Below are 25,027 nucleotides of genomic sequence, written 5' to 3'. Positions count from 1 at the left end.
CTTGATCCCCCTTTCACACACACACACACACACACACACACACACATACAGACACACTCACACACACACAGAGGGGTGGGAATGAAGGAATTAGGGCCTCTTGAAGGGTGTGACACCTGGTTTGCTTATTCAGTCTTTCTGAGACAATGGAGTAAATATCAATTTTTAAATTCTGCCTATTTCAAGTGTTTGGTTCCCTCGGTGATGTGAACTATCCGATGACAAACTTAGCAGTAAAAGTGATAACAGCTCAGAAGTGTTTATCTTCCTTTCACGGCTCCATGCATCTCTTATCAGTTATTATGGGGGGGGGAGCAGAAGGGCCTCAATAGGCCCCACCTGTGGGATACATAAAACGCAATAGAACAGTGGGAAAGACTGGAAAGAGCAGCTGAACATATGCACACATCATAAACAGACCACCCAAATTGTAAGGTTAGACAGTGGCAACCATGGGAACCACGGACACACGATGCTGCTGCTCCTATGGCTTCACGAGTGAAAACCATGAGAGGTCTTACCTCAGACTGCCATCTGGAATATAAACTGGAAGTATAAAGACACTGAGAAGTGAAAACCCCCTCCCTTCCGAGAGGCACAGGCCTATCACAGTTTATGGTCAATTAATGTGGAGTCGGGAACCAACTTGGGGGATGTCTTGGGGTAGGATTCAGGAAAATCACAGGAGGAAAAGAGGCATATGGGCACAAAACTGTGCCTTTAACTGGAAACTGAGGGAGGAGCGTGTCCTTCCTTGCCCTTTTGCAGTAGGTGGGTTATGACGTCATCATTCCCCACGTCCGTTCTTTGATCTTGTTGATGGGAGAGTCACAATGCCAACAAAAGGGGGTCAGGTTTTTTTGGTGCCAAACTTTGCAGGTAAGTGTCTTTGACTACTATTTGCCCACTCCAACCAACAATGCACCAAGTCTGCCTCTGCCGGGGCCTGTGCCAAAAGGTCAGGCCTTGCCTTAAAGAGACTTGGCATGTGAACTTAGGGAATGGGTGAGAGCTCGGCTAAGCTTCACAGATGAATCCCATGCACTCTGGTGAGTAGAAAACAGCCTCTGTCTCAGCCACTCTCAGGATCTAGCAGTCTGTGTCACTGGTCTGTCCCGGGGGGGGGGGGGGCCCTTTCCCTCTGCCTGAAATCGAGTCTCTACTCTTAGCATAACTTCTGCCTTAGCAAACTCCTTTCTCCCCAGCTACCCAGATGGACACATTGTTACGTCACATGTCCGCCACCTCTGTTCCTGGTCTATTTTATAGGCCTTATCACTATGTATAGTTATTTCATTATTTCTGTTTCCCTTCGACCAGCCTGTGTCCTCTGCCCGCTACCCCTCCAACACGCGCATGCGCTCCAAGTTCCACCAATTATCCTCCTTGCCTCGGTCCTCAGCATCTCCTCGGTGCTCCTTTTCAACAAGTCTAAGCAAATTCTGAGTTCATTTACCACCTTGGCTCTAAAAAGGTAACTTTTTCCTCTCTGCAAGGAAAAGGGAGGCGGGTAGAACTGAATAGCAGAAAGGGGATAAGCGTGTCCGTCCGTCCGTCCGTCAGTCACGGCCTCTGCGATTTCCTGCCATGTGTCCATCAGTAAGACCCTGCAGTACTTTCAGGATCACTGAAGGAAACTTTTCCACCTTAAGTGTGAAAGCCAGTAGCTACACAGAGGCCACTGAAGTGCAGAGGTCACCACAAACGGCTGGGAGTTAAACACGGAGTGATTTTTCTTTCCTTAGAGAGAGGGAAAACTTTGATGCGGACAGATCTAAAAATCTCTTGATCTCTTTAAGGAGAGACAGGCTGCATCTTCTCCTCCTCCGCCATTTTATCATTTTGAATTCAAACTTGAATTCTTCCCTCGGCTTCCAATTAAACCACAGTCTGTGCCGTCTGTGCCCTTCCCCCTCCCACTTCTGCAGGCCGCTCTTAGGGATGAAGGACTTTGAACAGAATCTTGTCAATCCTTTTTTGTTGAAGAGAATAAAGGAGGCTAGCCTTTGCTGAGAAAGGGTCTCTAGACTCCCGGTCACTCCTCCATATTCCATTCAGCTCACACTATCTCTTCCCACTGGACCAGGGCTTCATCCACATCCCAACCCCAGTGTGATACTCAGGAGACAGAGGCAGCTAGCCTCTGCCCTTACCTACTCTGAAAGCCAGGACAGCCAAGAGTGTTCTTTGTGCAGCTGTGCTAAATTAGCCTCCCTTTCTCCAGTCAGCATAATCCATCCAGGAATCCAGCCTGTGCTCGAACACACTTGCCTCTCTCCTTCATCAAGCTGACTATCTGGTGGCCTCTGTAATTTGACATACAGTGGGAACAGGTTTAGAGGCCCAGGAAAGCCCCAGAATTTACATGCTAGCCAGGAAGCCTTGCTTTGATTTCCCTAAATTCCCAGGGCCAGGACATTCCCTACCCGAGAAGGAAGGCAGAAGAAACAGGTTCCCACAAAGGCTTTGGTAATGAGTATGCTATGTAGAGGGGAGGAGAAAAGACCGTGTCCCCTTCGTGGCTGCCTGAAAGCCCTGCTGTGGACACCCACTGGCCCACAAGTGTGTCAGTGAGACAGAGGTGAGGCACATGACCTCACCTTGACCTCCTCTGTGTTCATCTCTATAACATGAACTGAGCCAGGCAGCTGGCATCTTCTCCCTTCTAGAACGCAGCTCACTTCTGGTAACTTTCAAGAGCAATTAGAGGAGCTTGTTTCGTCATTTGTTTCACGTGGTTCCATACAATACCGAGTCCCACTCTGGTCTTGAGGTTCTGTTGGTTGGTTTGGGTGTTTGACGGGTGGGGAGTAGGATTTGATCCTTTAAGACAAGGTGTCTCACCCTCTTCTCCGTCTAAGAGTGTCTACGCCCATTCTTGTTTCACTGCACTGACTTGTGTCTTGGGTCTCCCGTTCTGTTTCCTTTTGGCTGGATGATCACTGACTTCCAAATAGGTCTACCTGCAGCTCACCCTCCAGAGCTGTCCATATCAGGATAAATGTAGATTTGGATCCCGGCTCTGCAGACCAGGAAGTCTGCTGCTTCTCCCGAGATGGGAGCATCCTGGCAGTTGTCGGCACGGTGAGACTGACCGAGTATTCTAGTCCAGCCCCCTCTTGTCTTTTTCTAAAGCCATTAACTCTACCCTCATGACTTCTTGGATTAAGTTTTGGCGCATGACATTGGAGTGGTGCATTTTAAATTGCACATCCGTAGAGGCTCTGGGCCTCTGTGGTTCTGTGGTTCCAGGTGCTCTTGGTCTGGAAGTCAGGTCATCAGCCACCTTCCCCACATCCTCCCCTTGCTCACGTATTCTTTTTATAAAGCTCTTATAAGACCTTTATTCTAGAAACTTCCAGCAGCTTTGTATCAGTCGTAGATTTTAGGAAGTGTCGGCATGGATGCCAGTGAAGATGGGCGTTGCTATAACATAATAAAGAAGAAAAGAAGAAGACTTAAAATTCATTACCTCATTTACATAAGATGAATATGTATACTGTAACCAACAGAAAAGCAAATGACTGGCTGTGTTCTAGCTCCTGGGGTGGCATGGGGGCAGAGGTAGACTGAAGCAAAGGTTCTTGAGTCTTTCTCTAAGATTCATTCTGGCAAGCCTTATTTGGGTCTCCCTCACCTCACTCATTGAACCAAGAACGGGAGCTCTCCTCATCCGGTCCAAAGGAAACTCCAATTCCCCAGACTCCAAATGCAGTCAATATATATTTAGAAATGGGCGCAAGCTGCACTGTAGGATTTCTGGCAGCTAAAGAAAAGCCAGCATTCTTCAGGAACTTGTGAAACGAGTTCCCATCTGCCAAAAGAAGTCACTGTGACTGTTAATTCTGGTACCTATGTTCTGAAGATAGTGTTAAATGGACGGCCAAATCACAGAGAGTTCTCCAGACTTCTGCTATAGGCGGGGAGTGTTCCTCCAAGGAAAATCCCAAAAGAGTCCCCCACACCCTTACTGTGTCTGAACGACTCACAGCCACAGGCTTTACAGAGCTACTGCTCCAAAGAACAAAATGAGGTCAGGGGAGCCCATCTCTTAGCCCTGTTCACACTCAGCTCCTGTCTGTTTAGCCCTGGTCTTACTACTGTGGAGAAATCCCCACGGTGAGAATAGGCACCGTTGGAGCCAGCTGAAATTTCAAACTGCTCAGTAGGCATGGCAGCATACACAGTCTCTTACAAGCCCTGCGTTTCCCAGTTTTTCCCTGGTCCCCATCACCAGTTACAAGCCTTGGAGACCCTATCTTTTCAGGGTAATGTAGCCTGGCTGTCCACTGGGGTGTTGTCTTGTGCCCTTTCTCCCTCTCCTTCTCTCCTTCCCTCTCTGCCTCCCTCCATCCTTCTTTTTCTCTCCCCTCTCTACTAAATTCCTAGATTCATGTCTAATCTCCAAAGCCAGAAGTTGCCTTCTATGGCATACATTAATATTATTATGTTGAGCTAGGTATGTCAGTTCACACCTACATCCTACATCCTGGGCTCTGGAGGCTGGGGAAGGAGAACAAATTGGAATCTGGAGGCAGGTCTGGGCTAGAGAGTAAGACCCTACCTCCAAACTCCAAAATAAATGAATGTATACAATAAATCTCTGTCCCTGTCTCTCTCTGTCTCTGTCTCTCTGTCTCTGTCTCTGACTCACACACACACACACACACACACACACACAGAGAGAGAGAGAGAGAGAGAGAGAGAGAGAGAGAGAGCGCTGTTGCTGGTCATTTATTCAATGTCCAGGTTAACACTAAAAGCCATAGTCAGTTCAATATTTCACTAAGGTCTATCTTATTACACTGTACTGACCTCAGGAGTTCTAGAAGAGGATGAATATCATGTTGTTGTTTTTTTAAGAAGTTGTTCTGCCAAAGAGAGCAGAAGGTTCATATCATCTTCTCTGAAAAGCAAAAAAAAAAAAAAAACTTCAGAAAAGTAGTGTCAGCTTTATAGTCTTCAAATAAATGTGTCACTGCTTCCCTGATTGCAGATGCCCCTGCACCTGGCCTCAGCCTGGTATGCACCACGTGTAGTCCATTCATGGGTAAAGGTTGATCATGTCAGCATTTGGTTAGCATGTGATTGGAGATGTGTTTGACTCTTCAGGATCCCAGCATGCATTGCCTCACCACACTGAAGAATGAGTTTATAGCCCAGACCACAGTTGAACAATCTGTATGATACGTGTAAAAATAGTCCAGTCTCGTTGCAGAGACTGGGTGTTATCTTCGGCATCTCCCTCCCAACCCTCTAGCTACCACCTCCTATGTCCCATCTGTCTTCTCATCTGGGGAGGGTTTTCACTTTCCTCCCGAAGTTTGACTGCTTTCTCTTCTCTTCTTTTCTCCCTCGAAGGAAATTTCAGTGTGAATAAGGACTAAAATGGACGGCCATATGACACCGAGAATGAAATCTCTGCCGACTTTGTCTCCTGAGCGCAACAAGAAGGCAGTCTTCTACTCAGATAGGTTAGACTTGCACAGAGAGGAAGGTCCCTCACTCCAGCTCAGTCCCCAACACTGCAGCTAGCTGTCACTCCTTCAGCTCTCACTCCGGGGGAGATTCTCTCCAGCCTCCAGCCTTGGGCTCTTTGGCTATATGTCCACTTAGAACATATTGTCTTTCCTTAATACCAGTTAGCATGGATTAAAACGCATCCACATCTGTGTCCACTCCAGGAGTCTGTGGCATCCACAGGCATGTTTATCCCTGACTACATCTCATGATAGTGGGATGGCAGGGGGAAGATGCTATCAGAAACAAAAAACAAAACAAAACAAAAAAAATGGGTGAATTTTTTTATTAAACCAGGCTAAGCAAATTTCATTACTGGTTGACTCTACAAATTTTAAATGCTAGAGTGTTATACTCTTGGGGGAAATTTTGCAATAACTAAAAGTATTATCACTTATATTGAATAGCGTGAAATATATAAATATATAATTCTTGCTGTAGTTTTAACTGAGACGTATAGAACTCTAATCTATTATGGAAAGGCAGAAGGCAGCAGTGAATAAATGTAGAAATAATTATTTTAAGTTGAGTGGGTAACAATGTTGTGACATTTACAAGTTTATTTACAAAAGATTATCTCCTGGAAAGAGGCTAGCTCTCAATCTTCCTAACATGGGTCCTCATGTTCTGTTGACCCCCAACTATAAAGTTATTTCTATATTTGCTCATAACTATATTTTGCTACTGTTATGTATCATAATGTAAGTATCTAATATGCAGCATATTTGATATTTGACCCCTGGGAAAGGGTTGTTCAATCCCCAACGTGTCATGACCCACAGGTTGAGAGCTAGTGATCTAGCAGCTAGAATTTCCTCCTATTTCTGTTCAGCTTCCCGACATAGAGCATGGTTGCATGTGAATAAGGGAATAAAGATCAGAAAACTTGTTTGGAAATTAACATGCATCTGGTTTTGTGTTTTAACCTCTCAACTCAGATGGTTTCTTTTATTGTCAGGACTCAAAACAACAAAGGAGTAAACTTTGATTGTTCGTGAAAAGGGAGTATACACGTCAGCTGTGAGAACCCAAAGGCTCTGGGTCAGTCTGCACCTGCTGCTGAGAACAGGTTAGGAAAGGCAGGGCACAGGTACACGGTACAACACTGGGAAGAGGAACGGGCTTTGCAAAGTGTTAGGCCGTGTGGACTGGGATTTCTATGCTATCTCTGGAGTCCACCCTGCAACACGCCTTCAATTCTTCTTAAAAGCAGTTGGACTGCAAATGAAGACAGCCCTTTAAAGTGATTACTGACACTTGGATACAAAGGGTGCCGAGAAGAGATTTGCTGTACATGTCTGTTCCTGACCTAAGGCTGTTTCTTCGAGGTCTGCACTGGAGAGCTCCAAGTTCTATGGTAATAGTTGAACCTGGCATGAAGTGGTTCAGAGGGGAAAAGATGATCTGCCAGCTGGGCTTCCTCACACTCCAACCCATCTGCCTCTCTCCCATCTTCCCAGGCTCAGGGAATTCCCTCAACCTACCTGCTGGCTCACTACCCTTGCCACAGTGGCAGAAAACCCCACCTTTTCTCCACTCTTGACCTCCAGAGGTGCTGCCCTATCTGAATATCCTTAGGGTTCCAAAGCATGGATACCTCCCTGCCAGGTATATAAAGTTGAGCAGATACAGTGTTCATGTGTGCAATGTATGTACATGTAATCATATGTGTGCATGTAGGCATCTGTGTGTATGTATGCAGACAGTATATGTGCACTTGAGTATATCCGTGCATGCATATGTGTGTGTGCAAGCATGTGCACATATTGTGTGCACTTGGGTTTTTGGTACATAACTTAAACAAAGAGAACCAGAGGCAGTCTAAATCCCTTCCAGAACAAGACCTCCAGGATAGAAAAAGAGGCATTTAGGTCACATCTTCAAGAAAATGGTCTCTACCACTCCCCCTTCATTCTCTGGTCCCTCACAACCACCATCAATAATTTGATGTCAAGCCTCGTGGCCATGTCTGAAGCATCCCAGGTGTTTCCTATGAAACCGCTGCCTCCTAACCCTCGAAGGCCTCTTTGGAGAGAGCCAAACTTCTCTCTTCCTCTTCTGTTCAGCCTTGGTTAGTCAACACAAAAGAGGATGCTAGGATGGAGGTGACTAGCATTGAATGTAACCTGAAATTCCCCCCTCCCGCCTGCTCACCCAAGTCAGTTGTGGTCAGATAGTCCTGTGGCCCCCAAAGCTGTCCTATCATCTCAGACCTTTACATTTGAGATATCCACTGAAGAACATGTCACCGTGTGGTGTTCCTTCAGCTCAGTTCGCTATTCCCTTTACACACACACACACACACATACACACACACACACACACACTCAAGCTTCCCTGAGAGCAACACTAGTATCTCAGACAAGCATTTGTGGAGACAGACAGGACTAGGTATCCTTTCAACCACAAACCAACACCAGAGCCAGTCCATGAATGACACAGTCTGTCCTCTATCTTTGTAGCCTTTATATAGTACCAAGCTAAACAATGTTTGTTTATTTGTTTGTTTTTGTTATGCTTGTGGTTCAGGTCAGCAGTGTTAAGTATCTTTATGGCATACATTCTATTTCATTCAAAGTGAGTATTACTGATTCATATATATATATATATATATATATATATATATATATACATATATATGTGTGTGTATGTGTATGTATATGTGTGTGTATAAGAATATGTATTTTGGCCGGGCGTGGTGGCGCACGCCTTTAATCCCAGCACTCGGGAGGCAGAGGCAGGCGGATTTCTGAGTTCGAGGCCAGCCTGGTCTACAAAGTGAGCTCCAGGACAGCCAGAGCTATAAAGAGAAACCCTGTCTCGAAAAACCAAAAAAAAAAAAAAAAGAATATGTATTTTTTCTAAACCCTTTTATTGAGTCTTTGTGAGGTTCACATTATTCACTCCAGTACCACTCATCTTCCCATCCCCTCATATCTGCCCTTTGTCTTTACAAATCCCCTTCAAAATAAAACATACAAGCAAGCAAGCAAGCGAACAAACAAAGCATAGAAAACAGCTCATCGTGGAAGCTGTAGTGTGTCACAGTGTGTCCCACAGTGTATCCCTCTGTCCACACATCTTCACTTGCAAATGTTTATTACAATGAGCCATTGGTCTGGTTCAAGATCTCTGGCTTCTGCTACACTACCAACCCTGGATCCTCATTGGGGCTTCTCTGGGATATTCTGGTTTTGCCCTGTGTCATGGAGATCCTGCAGCTTTGGAACAGCAGGGCTGGCCCTTTCAAAAGTCCCAACCATTCACAGATGATACGGATTTGGGGGTGGGTCAATTCAGAGCCCTGGGTCTGGGCTTGGGCAGTAGGTAGCTGAGCTGGTCAGCCCACCAGCTCTTCCTTATCTGCACCAACAGACTGAGCTCTCCAGCAGTGCCCAGGCTAGACCACCCAGTGCTGCCATCGGCAGGAGGCAGGATCAGCTCTCCTGCTCTCCTGCTCTCCTGCCCCTGGCTCGCCTGCACCCATACCTCCAGAGCTGGGTGCACTCTCCCCCCACTATCCCCCCACAGTCTCTGTGAGGGACTGGGACAGCTCATCTGCTCTCATGACCCCAAGACCAGTTGTCCCATCTGCAGCAGGAGAAAGGGCATCACTCCTGTACCCACTTACACCAGACAAGTGGAGGGGACAGTTCTCCTATGCTCTCACTCTTGGAGCTGGCTCACCTGTACCCCTGACACAAGGGGGGCTGTACTATTGAGGTCACATTCAGGGTGCACAAGCTGATAAGGGGCAGGGCTAGCCCCACCCAACTCCCAACTCATGACCCAGTCAGTAGACAGCTTTCCTGACTGCCCCAGATGGAGGGGGGGGATCACCTCTGCTCTCATACTACCCAACGGCAGGTGAGTAGCAGGGTCAGCTTCTCTCATACTCACACTCTTGGGTGGCTCACCCACACCCCACCACCAGGGCCAACCCCACTGTGCTGCCTGGACAAAGCACAGGGTATCCTCTCCAGAGTGCTGCCTCCAGTCAGAGATGGGATCAGCTCTCCAGAATGTGGCACCCAATGAGGAGGAGGGACCAATTATACACATTCACATGCTCCCTAGTGGCTGCCCCAACCAGGGACACTCCGTGTTCTCTAGTGGTAATATGAGTCACAGACATCTATACCAACCCCTGCTGCTGTATAACCACAGACTCAGATTTGGCCCTCAGTGGCCACTTGGGCTGGGACCTCACCATGGTAGTAGGGCTCTCCAATCACAGCAGGCCACTCTTCACCTTTGAGTCTCCAGGTTCATCTCTCTTCTTGCTCCACGTCTCTCCCATCTGGACCACCACATTCTCACAACTTGCGGTGGTTCCCACTGTAGCCTGGCCACACTTTTGGTGGGTCCCTGGGTGACAGTTCTCCATCCATGCTGTGTGGCATGGTGGCAAGAGGATGTGTATGGCCCACCTTTGCCAGGGACTGGAGGGTAGGTCTGTGGGTAATAGGGCAGTCCGCAGGTCCCTCTCTCTTCCTCCTCCCATGCTGTGTTGCCTGGATTTGATTTGATTGGATTGGATTTGTATGAATCCCAGGCATAAGATCATTTTGGCCACCAAACCAAGCATCAAGCCAAGATGAACAAAGGACTGCCATCTATTGGCTCTGCCCCTTACTGATGTAAGAGTTACACCACTAATAAGGTGCCTCTTTGCCCTTTGCCAGGGGGAAGAATATGCATTCTTTTGTCTTAGCGTATTATAATGAGTAGAATAAAAGCCAATGAAAACCTACCATGGCCTCTCAGGTACCAACTGTCGATAGATATGTGTATGAGGAGCAGCCACAAGTAGAAAACGCTCTGCTCTTTCTCCTCAAGTGGAACTATGGACTCAATGGAGCCAAGCAGTGGGCACCTTCCACCATAGAAACCCACTGTTGGCATGTTCCAGGGGAGCCAGAGATAACGTTCTTCCAAGCCTTCCTCGAGCCACCATTTCCTTCCTCAAAACTCCAAACTGTGAGGAATTTCAAGGTCACCTTGGAACTCAAGTTTCTGGGGCATCCAGAGCATGCCTGGAGCTTTTATTCTATCTATACTCTGAGTAGCTTTACCATTCCCAGGAAGAGACACAAAACCTGCCTCCTAACAGAGAAAACAACTTCCCCTTCCTTTTCTGTCCCCAGGGGGCCCAACTGGACACTCATAGAGTGAAGGGGCCAAGGGACCCTTCGATCAAAATTGCCATTCCTGGACGTTATCTCTCTTGCTACTTAACTGGAATCCTCAAACTATCTTAATAAGTTTTCCAACATTTCAATTCATTTCTTTTATCTCCTTCAGATAAGATGAGGAAAGTTTTGAAAATGACTTCAGGGCCTTTTGCACCAACTAGATAAATGGTCAGGTCTGCGAGAGGTTAATACTACATAGCTTTCTCTCTCTCTCTCTCTCTCTCTCTCTCTCTCTCTCTCTCTCTCGCTCAGGCATCCCATCAGGGTAATTGTGGTCTGTCTCATATCAACAAAATGACTACAGCACTTTGCAAGGAGTTATCAACTAATTTCAGAGCAGAGATTTTTTTTCCTTTAATTCTATGGAATATGCAAAGGCACCTTTCTAATTAAATAACTCACTGAACAAATTTTGTTAAAATTGAGTTTCCCTTTTTAGAGCAAGGGCAAGCTAAGTCCCCCAAGGATGTGGGGCGGTGGGTGATAAATGAGTTTAGGTGATCATGTTCGATGATAGTCTGCTCACAGATGGCATGTCAGCCACCTGGAGAGTTATTAAAATAGGACTTTAATTATGTTCTGGCCGTGTTTTGGTCTCTACCCTGTCGATTCCAAAAACCCTTTATGAAGAATAGATGCTGGCCTGAGCCGGTAGATTGGGGAACCATGAGGCTTCCACTCTGGCTAGCACCATCCTCATCACCCTTCGTAAGAGCTGGAGGTGCGATTTTATTAAAATAGCCCCGTCTCCCGCTCTTGTCTCCCCACAGGGCACCTGCAATGCAGCACACCAGGGCAATACTGCTGGAATGTGGGTCAGTCCTGGAAATGCTTATGACTTTTGTGTATTATGTTTTCAGTCAAAACTAATCCCAATGTTTAAAAAGTGGATCAGATAGTATAATTAGTATGATCAAAACCCTCTAATAATCTACCCTACCCAGATTGAAGGCCATGACCTAACGGCCTCCGGGGTCTTCTTAACCAGCCCTATTTCTCAGGATGTCGCTTTATTCCGCCCCCCCCCCGTCCGGCTGCCTGGCCCTCCCTGCCTCTTTCTTTAGTTTTCATGGGTTTTCTTTTTGGAGATCAGTTTATCCCCTCCCCCTCCTTGCTACACACACACACACACACACACACACACACACAATTTGGCATTGTTTCCTAATTCTGTCCCTTGCTTTATTTTCTCCAAAGCCCTTTAACATAACTGATAGTTTTATATTTGGCTGCTTTTTTATACTTTCCCTACCTCCTGCCTGACCCCTCCATGTTATGCAAGAACATGAGTTTTATAGAAGTTAGCATTACTTCTAGGCTCCGCCGCAGAGTTACCTGGCAGGCAATGCCTGGCTTACTATAAAAGGAGCTGTTTGGCCTCTCCTTGTTCTTTAACTCTCTTACCCTCTCTGTCCCTTCTCTTTCTATCCCCTCCTCCCTCCCTCTCTCTCTCTCTCTCTCTCTCTCTCTCTCCCCCCCCCCATGTTCTGGCTAGCCTCTCCCCCTTCTCCTCCTCCTCCCCCTCCTCCCCCTTTTCCCCCTCCCCCTCTCCCATCATTCTACCTTTCCTTCTCATTCTCCCTCTCCGTCTCTCTCTCCCTCTGCCTTTCTCTGTCTCTACTCCCTCCTCAACTCCCCTCTCATGCCCTAAATAAACTTTATTCCATTCTATATGGCTGTATGGCTGGTCCCTCAGGGGGAAGGGATGCCTCAGCCCGGGCCTGCAGAGGCACCTCCTTCCACCTCACCATGTCGCACTTCTACCAAACAAACCCTGGCTCTTTCTTTCTTTTTTATAAAACACAACAATAGAGAGCTTCCTAACTAGTGAGCCATCTCCCCAGCCTTCTGTTTGTGTTTCTTGGGTGCTTTACTTTATCCACAAGGCCCAGAGCACTGTTTGGCACATAGAGGGCATTCATTAGTGATTTTTGGATGACTACTGGGGCACGAGCCAGCTACTTGGAAATCATTTTCAGGAGGAGGAAGCAGAGGGTGCCTGTGATGGTTAATACTGACTGCAAATTTGCATTCTGTGGGCTGGGGCCTGACACTTATAAAAAGGAGAAAGAGAGGTAGGCACCAACATTCATTACTTCCTGCTTCTTGGCTGTAGCTGCAAAGTCACCTCAGGATCCCGTGGCCATGCCTTTGCACCATGATCGACTGCATCCCTCAATCTGTAAGCCTAAATTGCCTCTTTTCCTCCTAAATTGCATCTTGTCAGGAGTTGGTGGCAACCAAGACAAAAGAATTTACCACAGTGGCCAAGCAAAGAGAAACTTAAGATGCTCAGAGAGACGAAGAGTTTTGATCTGAAACTTTCTCGTTCCTTATTCTGATTCCCTCTAGGCCCCCCAACATGGAACTCCTTTCCTGTCTTTGAATGGACCATGTCTGCCCATAATATTATCCACTGATCCTTCAGCACTCCTTAACTTGAACTAGCTTGAGAGGGAGAACAGGAAGAGGCACTAAGCACAGGACTGGGCAGGCAGATTGCAGAGGGCCAGGCAGGCCACTGTAAATCCTGTGGCATCTGGTCTGTTTGAAATTCAAGACCATCACTTGGGTTTCCATCAGAGAAGTGACATGCTGACTTCCTTTCAGAAGCTTCCACTGTCTGCTCCACAGAGGAGAGAGAGATGTGTTTGTCAGGGACCCAGCGGATACTGCTTACTATGGAGGGGAATAGAGAGAGAGACTAAAGAAGTGTCTCACTCAGTTATGGAAGCTGACAGCAAGCTAGAGATTCCGTTAAGAGTTGCTGATACATTCATGAATCCCGGGGCTAGAATTTTTATATCTGGCTCAAGGCCCAATTCCTTCTTCAGGAAGCTCTAGTCATTGGCAGTCATCTGGATGGCTATCACCCATGTTCTGTGAGGTAATCTGTTTTACTCAAAGTCTACTAATTCAAATCTCAATTCTAATATTTTAGATGCCTGAACATAATACATCTAGACTGATATTTAACCACAACAATTGAGTACTACAGTGTAGCCAAGTTGCCAAGTTGAAACAATTGTTCCTTGACTGTCACAGGGAGGGCAGAAAAGAGGAAATTAAGATAATCCAGATGTGCAGATGTGCGGCAACAGCAGCTTAGAGCTCAGCAGCGAGCAGATGCAGTGGGACTGCTTTGCTGAGTGAGCTAACAGAATCAGCTAGTAAGGTGTGTGTGTGTGACGTGTATGTGTGTGGTGTGTGTATGTGTTTGTGATATATATATATATATATATATATATATATATATATATATGTCTGTGCTGTCTGTGTATATATGTGTGTGGGGGTGTGTGGTGTATATGTATGTGCGTTTGTGTGGTATATATGTGTGTGAGTGTGTAATGCATGTGGTATATATGTGTGTGGTGTGATATGTGAATGTGTATGTAGTGGTTGTATGTGTGTGGTATTTATGTGTGTATGTTTATATGTGTGAGTGTGGTGTGTATATGTATGTGTCTATGTGTGTTGTATATATATATATGTGTATATGTGTGAGAGTGTGTGTGTTATATGTATGTGTGTGTGGTGTATGTGGTATGTATGTGTGTTTGTATGGTGTGTGTGTAAATGGTGTGTGTGTGTGTGTGTGTGTGTGTGTGTGTGTGTGTGTGAAAGAGCAAGGCTCTAAAGTGATTTGCCTGAGCGATATGTGGACAGTTTTCATCAACTAAACAGGCGAGGACATTAGAGGATAAGTCTGTGGGGGGAAAGATGAAAATGCAGGTCTCTGTTTGAATGTGCTGTGTTGTGATGCCTCAGTAACACGCAGATGACAGTTAGGTGTATGGTCTGGAGTTTAGAGAGTGGTTTGGACTGCCTAGAGAAAAATGAGAGCTCCAAGACATGGCTACAGTATTCAACTTGGATTTCTTTCTTTCTTTCTTTCTTTCTTTCTTTCTTTCTTTCCTTCCTTCCTTCCTTCCTTCTTCCTTCTTCTTTCTGCTTCTTCTTCTTCTTCTTCATTTATTTATTTATTTCACTCCAGATTTTATTCTCCTCCCTCATGGTCCAATCTCTAACTGCTCCACATCCCCCCATACCACATCCCATACCTCCTCCCTGCCCCCCTGTCTCCACGAGAATGTCCCCACCCTACCAGACATCTAAACTCCCTGGGGCCCCAAGTTTCTTGAGGGTTAAGTACATCTTCTCTGACTGACCCCAGACCGGGCAGTCCTCTGCTGTACATGTGTTGGGGGCCTCATATCAGCTGGTGTATGCTGCCTGGTTGGTGGTCCAGTGCTTGAGAGACCTCGGGGATCCTGGTTAACTGAGACTGCTGGCCCTCCTACAGGGTCACCCTCCTCCTCAGCTTCTTTCAGCCTTCCCTAATTCAACCACAGGGGTCAGCAGCTTCTGTCCATCTGCATCTGACTCTTTCAGCTGCTTCTTGGATCTTCCTGAGTGCAGTCATGATAGATCCCTTCTTGTGATCACTCCATAGCCTCAGTAATAGTGTCAGGCCTTGGAACCTCCCCTTGAGCTGGATCCCACTTTGGGTCTGTCACTGGACCTTCTTTTCCTCAGGCTCATCTCCAATTCCATCCCTGTAATTCTTTCAGACAGAAACAATTATGAGTCAGAGGTGTGACTGTGGGATGGCAACCCTATCCCTCACTTGATGCCCTGTCTCCCTGCTGGAGGTGGGCTCGACAAGTTCCTTCTCCCCGATGTAGGCCCTTTCATCTACGGTCCCTCCTTTGAGTCCTGAGAGTCTCTCACCTCCGAGGTCTCTGGTACATTCTGGAGGGTCCCCCCAATCTCCTACCTCCTGAGGTTGCCTGTTTCCATTTTTTTTCTTCTGGCCCTCAGAGCTTCAGTCTTTTTCCTCACCCAATACCAGATCAGGTTCCCCCCCCCATATCTCCCCACCCTGTCCACTTTCCCTCCCAGGTCCCTCCCTCCCCACTTGTGATTGCTTTCTTCTCCCTCCCAAGTGGGACTGAGGCGTCCTCACTTGGGCCCTTCAACTTGTTGACCTTTTTTTAGTTCTGTGAACTGTATCTTGGGTATTCTGTACTTTTCTTTTGTCTAATTTACTAATGAGTACGTACCATGCATGTTCTTTTGGGTCTGAGTTACCTCACTCAGGATGATATTTTCTAGTTCCATCCATTTGCCTGCAAAACTCAGGATGTCCTCATTCTTAATAGCACAGTAGTACTCCATTGTGTAAATGAACCACATTTTCTGTATCCATTCTTCTGTCATGGAACACCTGGGTTGTTTTCAGCTTCTGCTATCACAAATAAGGCTGCTATGAACATAGTGGAACATGTGCCCCCATGGCATTGGTGGGGCATCTTTTGGGTGTATTCTCAAGAGTGATATTGCTGGGTCTTCAGGTAGATAATATTTCCAATTTTCCGAAGAACTCCAGATTTATCCCCAGAGTGGTTATAGCAGTTTGCAATCCCACCAGCAATCGAGGAGGGTTCCTATTTCTCCACTTCCTCGCCAACAAGTGTTGTCACCTGAGGTTTTGATCTTAGTCATTCTGATTGGTGCAAGGTGGGATCTCAGGGTTGTTTCCTACCAAAGGCAATCTACAGATTCAATCCAATCCCCTTCAAAATCTCAACACAATTTTTCAAATACATGGGAAAAGCAATTCTCAAATTCATCTGGAAAGGCAAAAAACCCAGAATAGTGAAAACAATTTTTAATGATAAAAGAACAGCTGGGGGAATCACCATCCCTAACCTCAAGCTTTACTACAGAGCAATAGTGATAAAAAGAGCATCATGGTATTGATACAGAGACAGACACATTGATCAATGGAATAGAATTGAAGACCCAGAAATAAAATCACACACTTATAGACACTTGATCTGTGACAAAGAAGCCAAAAACATACAATGGAAAAAAAGAAAGCATCTTAAATAAATGGTGCTGGTCTGCCTGCTGTCTGTATGTAGACAAATGAAAATAGACCCATATTTGTCACCTTGCACAAAGTTCAAGCCCAAGTGGATCAAGGACCTCAACATAAAACCAGCTACACTGAATCTAATAGAAGAGAAAGTGAGAAAGAACCTTGAACTCATTGGCACGGGGGGAAATTTCCTAAATAGAACTCCAATGGCTCATGCTCTAAGATCAAGAACTGATAAATGGGACCTCATGAAACTGGAAAGCTTCTGTAAGGCAAAGGGCAGAGTCGATAAGACAAACTGGCAACCTACAGATTGGGAAAAAAACTTCAGTAATTCCACATTCGATACCGGGCTAATATCCCAAATATACAAAGAACTCAAGAAGCTAACCACCAAAACACCAAACAATTCAATCAAAAAATGGGGTGTAAAACTAAACCGAGAATTCACAACAGAGGAATCTTGAATGGTTTAGAAACACCTAAAGAAATGTTCAAAGTCCTTAGTGATCAGAGACCTGTGATTTCTACAGGAGCTGTTTGGGGAGAAAGATAGGCTCGAGAGCCTACCTGGAGAGTATCAGAGAATGAGAGGGGAGGAACAGTAATGCAACTCTCAGCCTCGAAGTATTTCACAATAAATATGTTTAAAACGTTCATTAATAAGAGGAAAGGACTAGAACCCGTTAGACAAAATGGAGTGTTTTAAAGAAAAGACCAGGAAATTTGAGGCCCCCAAAGAGAAAGTTTAACCATGAAAAGAGTTGGGCTTTTGGTTTTTTTTTTGTTTTGTTTTTAATAGAAAGGGAATCTTCTAGATACTAAGGGATGTATCAGCTAGAAATTGTGGGTTCCTGGGGAGGCCTAGTAGATTATGAATGTCTTCTTTCAGTCCCTGAGACCTAAATAGGCTTTCTTGAGAGCCTTCCTTCCAAGGGACAGCCTGCCACACACTGTCCTGTTGTCAGCTTCTAAACATTCTCATTGCTTACAGACCTGGGATTGTCTGTTTGTGGTTAGACTTGGTGGGCCTTACCTTAAGGCCTCTCTCCAGTCTCGCCTCTCCCCGGTCTCTCCTCACAGCTCCTTCTTTCTTCTGTCTTTTACATTGTCCTTCCCTGTCCTTGAGAGAATGTCCCAGACCTGCACCTGCCTTGGATGACCTCCAGAGTGAACTAGTCTTTTCTGACCATCTTGGAAGTTTTCCCAGGGTGATGATCAGCCCCCTCCTTTGCTGGACTCCTTTCTCCAAGGGCATTTACTTTCAGGCTCGCTGAAAGCACACAAGTGGTTTCTCTGCTGATTGTCCAGACCTGTGACATCTAAAACCCAGGAAAAAAACTGGGTGGGTTCAGGTCTGCCCACTAAAAGGAACAGGAAGGATTGAATCCTAGGGCTAGGATAAAGCCTCAGGGGTAGGTACCTTGGCAGGTTGGGGCCAAGGCTAAGAGATCACACCTTGCAACAGATCTAAATAAGAGGTTTATTGGGGGAGTGGAGGCATGACAGACAGACAGACAGACAGACAGACAGACAGACAGACAGACAGAGACAGACAGAGACAAAGAAACCAGGAGACAGAGAGAACAAGAAAGACTGATAACCAGAGCTCTAATGTCCAGAGGGACTTTTTAAAGGGTGAGTGTGATGCATAGGAAAATATGCACAGGAAAACATCTCCCACTGACAGTGGAAACATGCCTCACCTGGCTGAGGTCTGTGATGACGTAAGCTGCTGACACTGAGTCGTCTGAAAGGCAAGCTGGAAAAGCCCGTGATTTATAGCACCTGGAGCCTCCAGGCTGACAGGATCAGGACTGGGCTCTAGGGAGGAGAGGGATGGCAACACTGCCCAGAGAATGACTGGCAAACTGGAATGTGAGAAACTGTTACACCTAAAAGTTGAGATGAGAAAGACCACGTCCAAATGGTCTAACTGAAGCAAGTTTTCTTTTAGAGGAACACCGGGGACTGGCCAGCTGGCTCTCTCTCTCTGAGTTGGAATTTTAGAGAGTAGCCCCAGATGTGAGGAAGACAGATGAGGCTTTTATATAGTTCAGGGGTAGGGGGATTCCAAATGAGGGATTTGACAGGGGAAATAGGTGGGGTTACAGGAGCAGAACACAACCACAACAAGTTCGTCAACAACCTCCTGAAACACACACGTGATTGCCATTCCTGGAACAGAGTACAGAAACATCTGTAGTTAAGGTTCTAGCCCAATCCTTGAGAAAACAGAGGTTCAATCTTAAATGGAATGAACCTGTTTTGTCTTTAACATAAGATGACTCTTAAGCTTAAGATGGAGACTGGCTGGTTCTCCAAAAAGACCATCTTTCCATTAACCCGAAGAGGAGGTATTCAGAGCCAGTTTTCAGAGAAGGACATCCAAACATAGGGGTGTGTCATGCCAATAGGTGGCTGCCGAGGGATGCAGCCAAGACGCTAACCCAGACTGCCAAGATGAGCTTCACTCTGCTCCCCAGGCTGCCTATCATCCCCCTCTGTCCTTTCTGTGTCCCTTTTGGCCTTTATTCCAAAGGAGATGTGAGAGGAAGGTGGAGAAGGGACACACAGTGATTATGAAAGGAAATGATGCACATGAAAACACTTCGAAATTGCAGCACCATAGAGATGCTACGAAGCATTGCTATTAAATGTGGAAATGGCTTACAGAATTATCCTTTCCTTACAATGGTGAATCATTTTAGTTTTCATTTGAAATGCCCACCTACCCCAAGACCAACTGTTGAAAGAGGACAAATGGGGATCTATGCTTGACAGAGAAATGCTCAGTATCATTAAATCAGTAAAACAAGATTACAAGGAACTCAGAAACCCGCTTGCCTCAGAAACACCGCACAGTACAAGAAGTGCTAACCATTCAATGAGAAGCCAGTCTTCACAAAGGAGGCTCTGTTTGTCTGATTCCTTGTCTTTGAGGTGGTCTGATTTGGGGCCAGCCTACCTAGCAAAGAAGTTCTGGTAGAGGCAAATCATGCATCATTGAGATTGATAATTTGCCTCACAACTGAAGAACTAGTTGGGGGTCACAGTGAGAAAGGAAGAAAATAACATTAACCCAAAGGAAAAGCTGATGGAGAAGCCTGGCTTCCTGCCCCGCCCCCAAGCCCAGTGAGCCAAAAGGGAAACAGCACAGAGCATTCAAAATCCTTTAAATGAGAAAGCAGGTTGTGCATCCTCTAGCTGCTCGGGACCTTCTCTTGAGGAAACAGGCAGATGTGTTTGTGAGTGGTTATCTGAACGTGACCCCTAGTGTCCAACTTGGACAGCACTCACAGAGAAAAATCTTTGTTAAAGGAAGGCCGGAAACTGTAGGACTATGTAATAACGTTGGGACTATGAGAGATTTCATCTAGTTTCCTATTTTACAAACGAGTGGTTAAGGCCAGGGAATGGTAAGATGACTTGGGGGACATATCGGTGGTGACAAAGCTGGAATGGAGCCCAGGTATTTTAAGGCCCAGTCTAGTTCAATTTCTGGAGCATTTCGTTTTAGAGAATGATTGACACTAGATAGTCTGTGATAAGATCTACCTACAGAAGAACCTGAGGATCAGTGTTTCGTTACACAGAGTGGGATATGAAGTGGGCATTGATACCATCTATACACACTATGATCTGAAGCAATGCTAGTCAGTAACTAATTTTTTTTTTGGGGGGGGGGATTGGTTTATTTGTTATGTATATAGTATTCTGCCTGCATGTATGTCTGCAAGCCAGAAGAGGGCACCAGATCTCATTACAGATGGTTATGGCCAACATGTGGTTACTGGTAATTGAATTCTGGAAGAACAGTCAGTGCTCTGAACAGTCAGTGCTCTTAACCTCTGAGCCATCTCCCCAGCCCCCAGTAACTAAATTTTTAATTGCTCATCTTTGGTATGTGTGTATTTGTGAGTCATGTGGTTGCCAGTGTGTGCAGAGACCAACTTTATTTTTTTAATATATTAAAGTTTGTTTTTTGTTTGTTGTTTTACAAGGCAGGGTTTCTCTGTGTAGTCATGGCTGTCCTGAAGCTCACTCTGTAGACCAGGCTAGCCTCGAGATCTGCCTCCCTCTACTGCCTGAACACTGGGATCATAGGCATGTGCCACCACTGCCCAGCTAAAATTTGATTTTTTCCCCCTTCAGTATAATTATTTTATGTATATGAGTGTGTTCCTGCACCACATGTGTTTGGTGGCCACAGAGGTAAACAAAACAATATCAGATCCTTTGAAACTGGAGCTACCAAGGTTATAAGCCACCATGTGATTTACAGATAACTGAACCTGGTCCTCTAGAAAGAGCAGCAACTATTCTTAACTGCCAGCCCAGCTCTCTCGAGTTCACCCTTCAGTTTTTTATGACAGAGTCTCTCCCTGGAGCTCACTGAGTAGGGTGGGGTGGCTAGCCAGCAAGCCCTAGGTATCTGCCCGTTTCCTCCTCTCGCCAGTGCTGGGATTTTAAAAATCATGCAACCACACCCAGTTCTTTTATGTGAGTTCTGAGAGTTGAGTTCATGTCCTTGAACTTGCAAGACAAGCACTGGACTGCCCAAGCCCTCTCCCCAGCCTCGGGTTAGGCACTGTTGAAGTTTTAGACCTTTCCATATTTTCTCCATTACGCACCACACATTTCAGTGACAAATTATGGCATTTCTTCCTGGCCCAAGGTTCATAATGATCTTCAAAGGGAAGAAATGATATCATGTAACTGGAACATTCAGTGAGGATGGGAGTCAGATGCACAGAGTCTCCTGAGATCTCCAGCTACGGACATTTGTGTGTGCAGCTGTTACATTCCGCCCATTTCCTGTCCTCCTGCTCCCAGCCTGCTGAGCAATGCCAAAGGACATCATGTCCCCAGGCCTGCTGATGCTCCTAGGGACCCAGCCGATCTCACTCAGCTCTTAGCATCTAGAGGTATTTGGGTCACTCCCTGCCAGACTCCTGCCAAAAGCCCTACCACATTCCTCTCTCCTCTCCCTCTTCTCCACTTCTCCGCCCCCTGACCATATAAGATTATTCGGTGTGACCTAATAATGCGCCTCTTTACCCACCCACCTCAGACCATGTCTCAAAGGTAGAAATGCTCTTTTCTTTTCAAGGTCTTTTCTTTACACTTGAGATCTCTTCTAGACACTCCTCCATCAGCCACCAGCACTCTGCTCTGTTTCTGTACCCCCCCCCTTTCCAGCTTCTCTTGCCCAGAAAAACACCGACTTTCCCTTAAACTTAGAAAAGACTCTTTTAGCCCATTCCTCAAGTTAAAGCCATCTCTGCCTTTTGTTTTATTTGAAGTTTGCTTGGTAAGGTATATTTCCCCAAGTCTTTAATCTGTGCTTCTCTCAATTTGTTTCCAATAATCTCCTAATATCACATGTGTAGAAAATTTAAATATTCAAAAATTGACCCACCATGGACAGAGAGGGTGGCTCTCACAGTATTGGCCACTAATGCAGAGAGTCGTGGCTGGTGAATGTGGTGAGAAAGGAACTTGAGTGCTCAGCCCTAGGAGAGCCATCTTTGCTAACTAACCCTACCCCTGCTCCTCCGGAGACAGAGGAAGAGTGGGGAGAAAGTGAAAGTTTTTCTCTGCTGGTGAAATGAGCCAATTCAAACCAGATTGGAGAATATAAGAGGGAGCCCTTCATGGGGAGTGACTTCAGGGTCCCAAGAAATGAGGCCAGGAAAGTGGCCCAGGGTGAGGAAGATGGGGGATTCGGGGAGTGGCTGGGGAGGAGCGTGGACAGAAAGCTAGAAAGGGCTTGCTCACGAGGGGGAGAGAAAATACAGAAAGAGAGGGGGAGGAGGGGAAGGGAGAAGGGGGAGGAAGAGAGAGGGAGTACTGAGGAACAGGGAGGGAGGGAGGGAGAGAGAGAGAGCAAAATGCCTGGATTGTACCGGGAGGAGCTTATGGGGGAGGGGAAGCCCAGCCCCCAGGCTGTAAAGTTCAGGGTAGAGAGCAGGGTATGCCAGCCATGCCCTGTATAGGTAGAGACTGAAGGATGCTGGGAGAACCTGGAGCTCTGGTCCTCTTTGGTGTGTAAAATATGCACCTCCACCACTTGTCCTAGGTCTGAACTGCATCAGAAAGAACAGAAGAACTGGAGGGTGGGGAGGAGCGACGTGAAATGTCTTCTGGATCCGAGATGGCTATCGGGATCCGAGATGGCTATGGTACTCACACCATACTCAGGCAGATGTGGCACCCTGCGCAAGGTCAAGTCAGCCAGAGAATTCAGCCACAGATTGAGGCGGTGTTCTCTAGGCCCTACCCCTACCGAGATGCTACTGGCAATAGATAAGCTACTGGGGAAGGAGAACCGTCTTTTTGAGGGTGTGGTCGCTGGTAGGTTTTCTATCCCCAGTGGATGGCCCCACATGCATGCACATATAGATGGTACTAATTGAATCCAGTGGGGAAGAGGAGGAAGAGAAGAAGAGAAAATGGAAGTATGGGGGGGGGGCATGGGAAATATAGAAAGAGACTGGCATGGATATGACCTGTTTTGTGTGAGAAATGGTGTATACGTGTGAAATTCTCAGGAGTAAAGAAAATTACATAATTATATAAGTGTAATTATTTAGAGGGATCTAAATGGACTCTGATATAAAGAATTTTTTGCTCATTACACTCAAAGCCCTAACGTTAGTTTCCAGTCTTTTCTCATATGCTGTACATATGTGTCTCATATGCTGTACATATGTGCCTCAATACCCAAGTTAGACTGTGAGGTCCCTTGGAAAGTGATCTCAGCTTCCATTCCTAGTTGTGCCCAAGTGGCTCTTGCCAAATCTTATGAGAGTCAGCCTCTAGATGGCCCCATAACTCACCACCTAGGTCATGACCCTGTGTCAACCCTTCCTATACCCGATAGGGCAGGTTTAAGCAACTGGTGGGCCAGTAAGAAAATGATTGTTGTGACCTTTGAGGCTAGGTTACAAAAGACAACTATAATTACATTTACAATTACAATTACAGTTACAATTTGGTCTTGCTATCTCTTGGATTGCTCTGGGGGAAGCTGACTTACAGGACAGCCCTGTAACAGAGGCTTCCTAGCAATACCCAAGAGAACATCTTGGTACTGGGTCCTCCATCCCATCCAAACCTCCTGATGACTGCCATCTTCGTTCATATTTTGACTACAATAAGAGAAGATGAACAAGAAGCCCCAAGCTCAACTACTCTCAAATTCTTAACCCACATAAATGTTGAGACACCAGCTTCTTGTCTTCAAATATTAAGATGTTAGTACTTTATCAGCCCACAGTAGATCACTAATATAAATTTTGGTACTGAACATGCAACAGGACTGCCCTGACAAAATCCTCACATATTGAGATGGTTTTGGACCTGGGAAGTAAACAGAAGTATTAGAAGAAAACTGTCAGAGAAGCCTGGGAATCCTGAAGGTCCAATAGGAGCTTGGTGGTCTTTAGGAGGTGGCAGGTCAAGTTTGAGGGAAATGATTGCAAACTCAGGGAACATGAATAATCCTTCCCAGGAAGTGGCAGTAAGTTCCCTAGGGTTCTGCAAAGCACAAATCACTCTAGTGAACTTGAAGGTCTGAGGACAACCTGTGGGAATAGGTTCTCTCCTTCCACTGTGTAGGTTCTAAGGATCAAACTCAGTCTGTCAGGCTTGGTGGCAAGCACCTTTGCCCACATAGCCATCTCACGGGTCCCCATTGATGTGTTGACTCCAGCTGCATCCCAGCTGAAGTGATCCCGAGTTCCTGTCCTTCAAGTCACATGAAACAATAAATGTTTATTTTATTTTAGGCTGTAAAGTTTGAGGACCCATCTTTTAATCCAATAGTAGAAAACTATTACAGTATTTGATAAGTATTTGTTAATGAAGTAAAGAAATAATGTTTCATAAAGGAACCAAGTTCTCAATGTGGCCAATAATTAAGACCTCTAAAGCCCCCTCAAGTATATACATCCCTAGACCCTTGACAGGAAGCAAAGTAGATTCTTAAAGCAATTGTATTCCCTCTTCCTGGGTGTGTCCTATGAAGAGAGAAAAAGCAAGCCGAGCTGTTGGGATTCACCGCACTGTTGACCAGTGTGGACATGGGTACCAAATGTGCAAGGAGTAGCCATGGAAGACAAGCCAGGAATCCAGGAGATGGGATCCAGTGAGATTTAAGACTTATCACTCACACAGCCTCTCTCCTTCCCTCTCTCTTAGGTGTCGCTTGATCTGTGGCATCATGGCTTCACTTTCCAAAATTATAAGAGAGAGGTCTAAGAATAAGTGCTGTGGCTGGCAAAGCTCGTCTTGTTCTCATGCGTTTGGGTGTGCTCTTTGGGGTTTAATGCTTAATCCCAAGAAGGAGTCATCAAGACCTGTTTATCAGACAAGTCCTGTTTATCAGACTAGTCTAATGGGAGGCCAGAAAGTTGCCCCC

The 25,027-nt window shown here is 46.0% G+C and overlaps 1 long non-coding RNA gene across 1 annotated transcript; it reads left to right on the top strand.

Annotated features, from left to right (window-relative positions):
- The first annotated feature begins 988 nt into the window (after window positions 1-988).
- LOC110308663 lies at window positions 989-7,133 on the top strand. The gene is made up of 5 exons (XR_002379590.1): window positions 989-1,049; window positions 5,362-5,474; window positions 6,479-6,589; window positions 6,731-6,877; window positions 6,981-7,133. It is a non-coding gene; the product is annotated as an uncharacterized LOC110308663 (long non-coding RNA).
- Window positions 7,134-25,027: the final 17,894 nt, after the last annotated feature.

Source organism: Mus caroli, chromosome 13 (assembly GCF_900094665.2).
Source record: "Mus caroli chromosome 13, CAROLI_EIJ_v1.1, whole genome shotgun sequence".
In the NCBI taxonomy this organism is placed as follows: domain Eukaryota; kingdom Metazoa; phylum Chordata; class Mammalia; order Rodentia; family Muridae; genus Mus; species Mus caroli.
The sequence above is the reverse complement of the archived record's forward strand: the minus strand, read 5'-3'. Positions and strand labels throughout refer to the sequence as shown.